Genomic DNA, 10,222 nt, shown 5'->3' with positions numbered 1-10,222 from the left:
GGGGGGGGGATTGATGGGGAAGAGGGGGGGGATTGATGGGGAAGAGGGGGGGGGATTGATGGGGAAGGGGGGGGGGCTTGATGGGGAAGGGGGGGGTCTGCTGTGCAGGGGGATGATGGGTTGGGGAGGAACATGCAATACCCTTTCCCGATTCTGAGCCGGGAAGGCTGGTGCAGACTGACCGGGACATCTCGGCCGCTCCCGGGCTCCGCTCAGCGCCTGCCGCCGGCTGCAGTGCTGGTCCCGCGAACGCTCTGACGCTGCTCCTGCGTGTCTGGTCACCCGGCAAGACATGCTGGGTGATGTAGTCCGTCGCTGACGCAAAGTAACAGAAGATTACAAATGTCGATCCGCATCGAGAACTACATCTCCCGTGATCCTTTCGCACCGGCTCCCTCCCTAGTCACGTTGAATCGCTTTCAGAATGGAAAAAGGTAGGAAGTCATAAGCAATCGATTGCCTTGTAATTTCTTCACACAAGGATGGGAACCTGGGGGAGGGTTTTATCATAATTTCAGATCACCCCAGGCCAGACATCTCCACTCTCACACATCTCACCCCACACCCACATTATATAACAGCCAATATCATTTAAAACATTTTTTATGAAACATTTTTGATGACATAAAACGATATGATTTAGAAGCAGAAGTATGCCATTCAGCCCATCAAGTTTATTCTACCATTTAATGAGCTCATGGCTGATCTGATAATTCTCAACTCCACTTTCCTGTTTTTTCCCTTGTGGTGATTGGGACCAGGTGGACCTTGTGAACTACAAGGTTCTTGATCGGGGTTGTTAACCTGGTCCAATCAGGGAAGCTCTGGCTGACCCATATAACCAGGGGATTTAGCATCTCCTCAGTTGGGAAGTGACTCCAAGCTAGTTGCATACCTGAAAAGAGAGAGTGAGGGGAAAAAAAAAAAAAAAAAAAAAATTTGGTGAGAGGATACTGGTCTCTATGCAGGTATTCTACTGACAACAGGTTAAAAATAGCACATGCCTTAAGAATATTTGCTTGCAACAGTCATCTTGGAATTGGGTAAGCATTTCAGGCTTCAGGCATCAGGCATCATGCCTCCATTTGGGAAGTGACTCATTTGCTGTCTTTGTTGACAGATTGCTTATTTCTCTTCCCCCCCGCCCCCCGCCTCCATTCTGAGCACTGGGCCCAGTGTGTGGAAAGCATATGTTTCTTTTCTTTTCCTCCACCCACCCCCTGCCTCTGCAAATGACACTGGAGCACACGTAAAGCAATGAGTAATCCTTCTGAATGCATGTGGACCCCCAGCATTTTTGTTTATAAGGGGCTTACTGTTTCCAGAGGCACAACACATGAAAACCTTCCAAGAGTTGAAAGTTGGTGAAGGAATATTATGACCCCCAAACCACCTCTAATCAAGAGATGCTGTCAGTTTTATTTGGCTGTGAGAGAACCAGGGGAATTGGCATTGGGATTCTTGACAAGGTGACTGGCAGAAGCATGTGATTTTAGTTTTCATCTGAATGAGGTGCTGAGAGACCATTTGGTATATGGGATTAATAATGTAACCATGCAGAAGTGCTTACTAGCTGAAGCCCAACTCGACTTCAAACAGGCACTCATTAGAAAATGTGGCAAGTGCAGCATAGGAATTACAGGGCATCCTGATAGAAGTGGACACCCTCACCTGCCCAACTGAGCTTTGGGAACAACACTTGAGTAGGCAATTGCAGGGTGTGTCCTGAGCAGAGGGACTCTAGGCCAAGTCATAGCAGAACCCTACAACAAAGCCAAGCCTTGGCCAAGTGGTTAAACAGTTCTTCAGGATCTGGGCTGGCCAGCCACTGTAGTTGCTGCCAGTATTTGGACTTGAGACAGAAAAGGAGTCCTACAAGGCCTGACTTGACCAGGAAAACTCAGAAGTTGGTATCCAGGAGAGTGCACACCCTGGAAAGCTCCCCTACATGTGGGTTGGAACAATTAAATTGCTTAGTGACACCCAAATCAACCAATTAAAATTAATATTTGGTTCAATGGTCCCCCAGTTACCATGGAGGTCGACACTGGCACAGGTGATTGCAGAATCTGTCTTTAACAAGACTTGCTTTGGACTCCAACCTTCAAGCTTGTGCAAGACCTCAACCAGACTGAACTTGTGCTGGGGAACTGTTGCAAATTAAAGGTATGACTTCGGTTCCAGTCTCTTATGAGAAGCAGTTGGTGCAGTTACCACTGATGGTAGTAAAAGGCTTGGGCCCAAGCCTATTAGGGTGGGACTGGTTGAGAAAACATTTTTCAATTGGAAAATGGCTGCCTTAGTGCAGTCCTAACGAAATAACCAGCAGTTTTTTTGAGAAGGGCTTGGGTAATCAAAGGGGCCAAAGCTACTTTACATACAAAGAACAAGAGAACAGCAGCACAGAAACAGGCCCTTCGGCCATCCAAGCCTGTGACGATCATCGTGCCCTAACTGGACTGAACAACAAATCTTCTGCCCTTATTTGGTCCATATCCCTCTATTCTCTTCCTATCCATGTAACCATCCAGATGCCTCTTAAATGTCACCAACCTGCCTGCTTCTATCACATCCTCTGGCAGTGCATTCCAGGCTCCTACCACACTGTGGAAAAAGTTTCCTCGCACATCTCCCTTAAACTTTTGCCCTCTCTCCTTTTGACCTGTGCCCCCTTGTAATTGAAACTTCAATCCGGGGGGAAATCTGATTATCAACCCTATCTAATGCCTCATAATTTTGTGGACCTCTATAGGGTCTCCTCTCAGCTGCCGTCTTTCCAGTGAAAACAATCCTAGTCTTTTTAACGTCTCCTCTTGGCCAATGCCCTCAAGACCAGGCAACATCCTGGTGAACCTTCTCTGCACCCTCTCCTTCCACATCCTTCTGGTAGTGTGGCAACCAAAACTGCACACAATAATCAATGCAGCCTAACAAGAGTTTTATATAGCTGCAGCATGGTTTGCCAACTGTTGTACTCCATCCTCTGACCAATGAAGGCAAGCATGCCGTATACCTTAATCACTTTGGCCACCTGTGTTGCCACTTTTAGGAAACTGAACTTTAACATTCAGATGGATCTGGGTGTGCATGTTCCTAAGGGTTCTGAATTACAGTATAATTCACACTTAAATTTGATTGTCCAAAATGCATCACCTCACACTTGTCTGGATTTAACTCTATCTGCCATTTCTGTGCCCAAGTTGCCAGTCTATCTATATCCTGTTGTATCCTTTCACAATCATCAGCAACTCTATCAATCTTTGCATCATCTGCAAACTGCTAATCAGACCACCCACATTTTCCTCCAGATCATTTATATATAGTACAAAGAGGCCCTAAGACTGATCCCTCTGGAACACCACAAGTTACCAGTCTCCATTCTGAAAAAACCCTTCTCCGCTACCTCCTGTCTTCTATGACCAAGCCAGTTTTGTATCCATCTAGCGAGCTCACCCTGAATCCTATGTGATATTGTTTTTGTACTAATCTACCATGTGGGATTTTAATCAAATGCCTTACTAAAAATCCATATAAACTACATCCACAGCCCTTCCCTCATTAATTATCTTGGTCACCTCCTTCAAAAAATTCAGATTGGTGAGACATTACCTTCCCTGTTCAAAACCATGCTGCCTATCACTAACTGACCCATTTTCTTATATGCATATAATCTTATCTTGTATAAGATATATCTTGTCCCTCCGTATCTTCTCCAAGAGCTGCCCCACCACAGATGCCTATAATTTCCTGAATTATCCTTGCTTCCTTTCTTAAACAAGGGAACAACATTGGCTAATCTCCAGTCCTCTGGAAACTTCTGTGGTTAAAGAGGATGTGAAGATATCTGCTAATGGCCCAGCTATTTCTTCCCTTGCCTCTCACATGAACCTGGGATAGATCCCATCTGGCCCTGGGGATGTCTACTTTAATGCAATTTAGGATACCCAAAACTTCCTCCTTCAATATATTAACATTCTCTAGAGTATTCACACACATCCCTGATCTCCACATCAGTCATGTCCTTCTCCACGATTACCTGTACAAAGTACTCATTAAGGATCTCTCCTACTTGCAGTGGCTCCACACATAACTTCCCTCCTTTGTCCTTGAGTGGGCCTATTCTTTCCACTGCTACCTTCTTCTAATATATGCATAAAAGCCTTGGGATTCTCTTTGACTGTATTTGCTAAAGACATTTCATGGCTTCTTTTAGCCTCTCTAATTCCACGTTTTAAGTTCCTTCCTAATTTCTCTACAGTCCTCAAGACCTTCGTCAGTTCATAGCTGCCACGACCTATCATATGCTTCCTTTCTCCTTTTGACAACGCTTACAATTTCCCTTGTCATCCATGGTTCCTGAATTGTCATTCCTATCTTTGTTTGGCAGGGACACCACTGTCCTGCACTTGAATCAACTGGTCTTTAAAAGCTTCCCACATGCCAGATGTAGATTTGCCCTCAAATAACTGCTCCAATCCACATTCCCCAGTTCCTGTCTAATTTGGTTGTAATTGGCCCTTGCCCAATTAAGCATCCTCGCCCAAGGCCCACTCTAGTCTTTATCCATAACTAATTGAAATCTTAAGATATTGTCACTAAGCCCAAAATGCGCTCTGACTGAAACATCGATCACCTGTCCTGGCTCATTCCCTAGTACCAAGTCTAGTATGGCCTCCTCTGGTTGGATTGTCAACATACTGTCTCAAAAAACCCTCCTAGACGCATCTAACAAATTGGTCTCCATCCGATCCCCTGGCTCCGAGGGAGTCCCAAGTGAATAAGAAGAAAGTTAAGTCACCCACCACAACTATCCTGCTTTTTTTTTCCACACCTTTCCAGTATCTGAGTACATATCTGCTCCTCTATCCCCTGTGGGCTGGGTTGAGATGTATAGAAAACATGTTGACCAGGATGCAGTTCTGACATGTTGCAAGACCCACTCTGTGCCATTTGCCTTGTGGGCAGCAGTAGAGGTGGAAATCAGGAGGCTGGCGAGTGAAGGAATCCTGAAACCACTGCAGTTTGCAGAATGGGCAGCAACGGTTCTACTGATTGTGAAGCCTGATGGCTTGGTTCACCTTTTGTGGGGATTTTAAGCAAACAAACCGCTTCTCGCAACTGGATAAATACCCAATCCCTCGCAGAGAGGACTTGTACGCAAAGTTGGAGGAGGTTGGGGGGGGGGAAATGGTCCTTTATGAAGCTGGGCATGAGCCATGCCTACCTGCACCTGTGACAGAATGAGGAGTCCCAGAAGTATCCATATTGATTTTATATCAATATACAAGACTGTCATTTGGGATACCATCAGCCTGAGCCCTTTTCCAGTGGACCATGATTTTAGAAGGGCTACCCCAAGTTTGCCATTTATCTGGATGATGTACTAATAAGAGAAGGCCAATAAAGAGCACTTGGAGAACTTGGGCTTCGTACTTAAATGTATCTCCCAGGTGGGCATGTGCCTTAGAATGGAAACATTTCTGTTCCAGGCACCCCAAGTGACCTGCCTGGGCTACAGAGTTGACAAAACTGGGTTCCACCTGTTGGAAGAGAAAGTGAAGGTGATCAAAGGAGCCCCAGCTCCCATGTCAGTACCAGAGCTTGGGTCTTTCCTTAAGTTAGTGAATTATTATGTAAAACATGTACGTAACCTCACCTCCATCTTGGCACCCTTCCATCTGCTGTTTTAAAAAGGGTCAGCTTTGTAAATGGTCACAAAGCAAAGAAGCAGCCTTTAGGGAAGTGAAAAAAACAGCATCATTGAAGGTGTTGGCCCACTATGGTCCAAAGCGAGAAGTAGTGCTAATGTGCGATGCCTCTGGTGGACCAATCGAGAGAAATACGCAATAGTGAATGCTTCTTAGACTTTGGTTGATGCCAAAAGCAAGTATGCCCAAATAGAGAAAGAAGGATTGGCTGTCATCTTTGGTGTGAAGAAGTTCCACCAGTATCTTTATCGTTGGGAATTTGTCATAGTAACAGATCACAAACCCCTGCTAGGGCTACTAAAGGAAGACAAGGCGGTGCCGCCCATAGCTTCCAGTAGAATTCAGCATTGGGCCCGTTATTCTCAGCGCGTACAAGTTAGAACACCATCCAGGAAGCCAAGTGGCTAATGTGGCTCAAGGCATCTGCCTCCCATTGGCCAATACTCCACCAGTGGTGGCTCCCCTGGAAGAGTCTGTTCTGGTTTAAAACTCTCTGGACACCTTTCCATTCACTATGGACATTATCCTGTCCTAGCGAAACTGAAACAGCTGGTTGTGATGGGGGGAAGAAGGACCATTGTAACCAGAACTGAAACCTTTCTGGGCCCAGTAAGACCAGATCACTGTAGGGGACAGCCTATCACCATGGGGAGTGCGGGTGATTGTCCCGAGTAAAGGTCGCTGTCAGATACTGGCTGATCTCCACTAATGTCATCCAGGGGTTTCCAAGATGAAGATGCTGACAGGAAGCTATGTCTGATGGCCAGGGTTGGATGCCAATATAGCTGTGGTGGGGCAGTGCCCAGAGCACCAACAAGAACAAATTGTCAATAGCAGCACATTTATGGGAATGGCCAGGTAAACCCCAGACTCAAATGGCCAGTTCCTTCATGGGCTCAATGTTCCTGGTCATTGTAGATGTCCATTCAAAGTGATTGGACGTGCATAAAGTTTGTTCAGCAAACTCAGGGATCATGACTGAGAAGCTGTGAGCATCTTTTGTGATACAGACTCCCGGAGGTTTTGGTCATGGACCAATGGGACATCACTTACCAGCAGGGAATTCAAACATTTCCTGAAGTCCAATGGCATTTGTCACGGAAGGACAACTCCACACCACCTGTCATTCAATCGTCTAGTGGAAAGAGCAATCCAAACATCGAAGGCTGGGTTTAAGACACAGCCTATGGCATCAATTGAGACCAAACTGTCCCAATTCCTGTTCGATTATAGAACCACCCCACACGCAACAACAGGGATAGCTCCAGCAGAGTTGCTGATGGGGACAAGACTCTACCAGGTTAAACCTGATATTTTCAGACCGGGGGGTGAATTGGCAGGAGGAATGCCATTGCCAGCCACACACCGCCTCGAAGCAAGAGAGACAATTTAATTCGGGGGATAAAGTTTTTGGTGCTGGAACCATGGGAATGACCCTGTATCAGTACGATGTGAGGTCAGGTCTTGTGACTTGCAAAGTACGGTTGGTGATTCAAGTCCAGAACTAACACATGGATCACCTGAAAGCTGTTACATCCCAAACAGGGCAGGAGTAAAACATACCTGGCCCAGCAGGAACTGCAGGTGTCCCCCTGTCGAGGAAACCTCAGAATGGATGCAGTCTCAATACTGTAACCATTGGAAGAAGAGGAGCAGGCTGTTCCGAGACATTCCGGATGCAAGAGATGGGCCACGGTCCAGTATGTGCTGCCTGTGTCCGAGTCCAATTTAGAGGAATTGGACCTGGGGCAAAAGCATCACGAGAAGTTGCAAGTGAAAGACCCAGCCTACATGCCTCGGCCTAATGGGGGAGGATTGTAGTGATTGGATCAGGTGGACCTTGTTAAGTTCTTGATTGGTGTTGTTAACCTGGGCCAATCAGGAAAGCCTTGGTTGACCAATATAACCAGGAGATTAGAATCTCCTCAATGGAGGATTGATGCTGAGCTGGCTTGTCACAGCAAGTGTACTGTGCACTAGTAAATAAAAGGTGACTTGGTGAAGGGACACTGGCCTCTGTGCAGTTATTTCATTCCCCATTACCTTGATTCCCTTTCCGTGTCTGTGTGTCCTAGCCACCAATGAATCCTACAGATTCACTACCCTCTGAGAGAAGACAGTTCTCCTTTTACCTCTCTTACTCTGAAATTACATCTGATGGTTCTACACTGTCCCCAAGAGAAAATAACCTCTTTGCATCCACCCTCTCAAGCTCCCAAAGACTGTGTATGTTTCTATATGGTTGCCTCTTGTTCTTGTAAACTCCTGAGTACAAGTTCAACTGACTCAACCTCTCCTCATAACTGTCCCTCTGCACCCAGGATCAACCTTGTGAACTTTCTCTGGATTGCTTCCAGTGTGCCTTTAGATAAGGGGACCAAAATTGTTCCCAATAATCCGAGTGCAGTCTAACTCATGTTGTATAGTTTTAGCAAGACTGTCCTATTCTCATACTACATTCCCTTTTTTTTTGAAATAAAGGCCAACATTCCATTTTCCTTCCCTATTACCTGCTGAACTTGGGTTTGTGTGTGTTTTTTTTTAAATGCACAAGGACTCCCAAATCCATCTGTGCTGTAGCTGTCTCTAGTCTTTTTCCATTTGAATAAAATTCAGCTCCTCTATTCTTTCTGCCAAAGCACATTTTCCTATATTATATTCCATCTAACAAGTTTAGCCTATTCTCTTAACCTGTCTATATCCCTCTGCAAACTTATCATGTCCTCATCAGCTGCCTTTTTTTTGTCATCCCCAACTTGGTTATAGCATATTCTCTTTTTCCTTATCCAAATTGTTAATATATACTGCAAGTAAGTATGCACCAGCATTGATCCCTGTGGCACCCCACTAGAGGTTGCTATTCTGAAAATGCCCTACTTATCCCACCACTGTATTCTATTAGTTAGCCAATAGTCTATCCATGCTAATATACTACTTTTAACATTATGGGCTCTTAACTTATGAAGTAGCCTGATGTTTCATTCCTTATCAAACACTTTCTGGAATCCAAACATATTAAATCCACTGCTTCCCCTTTATTTATCTGGCTTGTTGATACAAAGAATTCTAGTAAATTTGGCAGGCATGATTTTCCCCTTAATGAAGCCAAGTTCTCTCTGGTTGATTGTATCATGTATTTCTAAATTACAAACTTTATTGTAGACATTAACATTTTCCCAATAGTAATGATGCTAACATGGATATAATTACCTGTGTTTTTTGTCTCCTCCACTTTTTAGATAAAGTTGTTACCTTGGCAGTTCTACAATCCTCAGACTGTTGCAGAATCTTAGGATTCTTGGAAGATTACCATCAGTGCATCCACTACCTCTGCAGCTGCTTTTCTTTAATATACTAGAATGTAATCCATGTGGTCCAGGGTACTTATCAGACTTTAGTACTACTAGTTGCCCCAGTACATTTTCCCTGGTGATGGTTATTGTGCGTATTTTCTCTCCTCCTTTTTTGTTTTGTTCCTTTTAATTATTTAGTATTTTTGAATATTGTTTGTGTCTTCTACTGGTGTGCCTCACTGGGGTAGCATGCTGGAAATTAGGCCCCTGCTATTCATGGAGTTTTCACAAAGTTAAACATTTTTATTGAATGCATAAAATTCCCAAATTTACCTGTCTTTTAGACCCAGTTTGACAGAGCACAGACTAGGTTTCTGTATTTAACAAGAATTACTATTTATTACAAATAAATACATTCTAGTTGCAGAAACAATTATTAACTATTGATGTATAATTTACTAGTTGAAGCTGTAAACACCTTGTAAAACTTGCCCAACATAGACATACAGACATGTATGAAACAAAAATATGGGTGTCATGGACATAGGAAAAGATTGGGAAGGCAGTTCAATGGTACCTGTCATAGCATTTGCTGAGATGATCTCTTTGGTTTGTCAGGACATGCTGCTCCTTGATCTTCCTTCTCCAGGTATTTTTACTTGTAAGAGGCACAGGGTGACTAGTTCACAACTTATAATGTCTGTGACTTATTCGTTAAGCGCCACGGCTGACAGCAACTGTTGAGGGAAATTAAACTTCCTTCCTTCGTGCTTGAGGCATTTCCACTACAGAGAAAAGACAGTTTCTTCCTCTCTCTTGAGGTTTGGCTTCTGCTCAAACATTCAAAACAACAAGCTGTTCAGATACCTGGGAGCTAATCACATAGCTGTTGGCAGGCAGAAAGTTTTTATCAATAATGGATCAGCATTCCTAACACCAATCAGCTGCTTGTTGCTGGCTCAATCTCCATTTGTGCACATCCCTGAGCTCCAGCTTGCCTGCAAATAGAACCCCACCCCCCCCCCACCCCACCACCCCACATCTTGGACAAACAGCACTTAAGTGTCAGGAAATTTGTTTTTAAAATGCAGCAATCCTTGATTCTTAAAAATGACCTTTTCCTCCAGAATAGAAAAGAATGAAAAAATATGGTCCTTATGGGAGTCAGTGCCAGGGACTTGTGCACCTGAGAGTCGGTGCCATTGGACCTATACTCTAGGG

At 44.5% G+C, this 10,222-nt stretch overlaps 1 protein-coding gene across 1 annotated transcript in view; it reads right to left on the bottom strand.

Moving 5' to 3' along the window:
* LOC109920952 (zinc finger DHHC-type palmitoyltransferase 16) overlaps positions 1-412 on the bottom strand; it is a 15,670-nt gene extending 15,258 nt beyond the window's left edge. Inside the window, exon 1 of the mRNA XM_048592209.1 lies at positions 183-412. The gene's annotated coding sequence lies outside the window, so the exon portion shown is untranslated. The remainder of the gene's footprint in view (positions 1-182) is intronic.
* Positions 413-10,222: the final 9,810 nt, after the last annotated feature.

Source organism: Rhincodon typus, unplaced genomic scaffold (genome assembly GCF_021869965.1).
Source record: "Rhincodon typus isolate 14 unplaced genomic scaffold, sRhiTyp1.1 hic_rhity00000815, whole genome shotgun sequence".
In the NCBI taxonomy this organism is placed as follows: domain Eukaryota; kingdom Metazoa; phylum Chordata; class Chondrichthyes; order Orectolobiformes; family Rhincodontidae; genus Rhincodon; species Rhincodon typus.
This window is presented reverse-complemented; position numbering and strand designations above follow the sequence as displayed.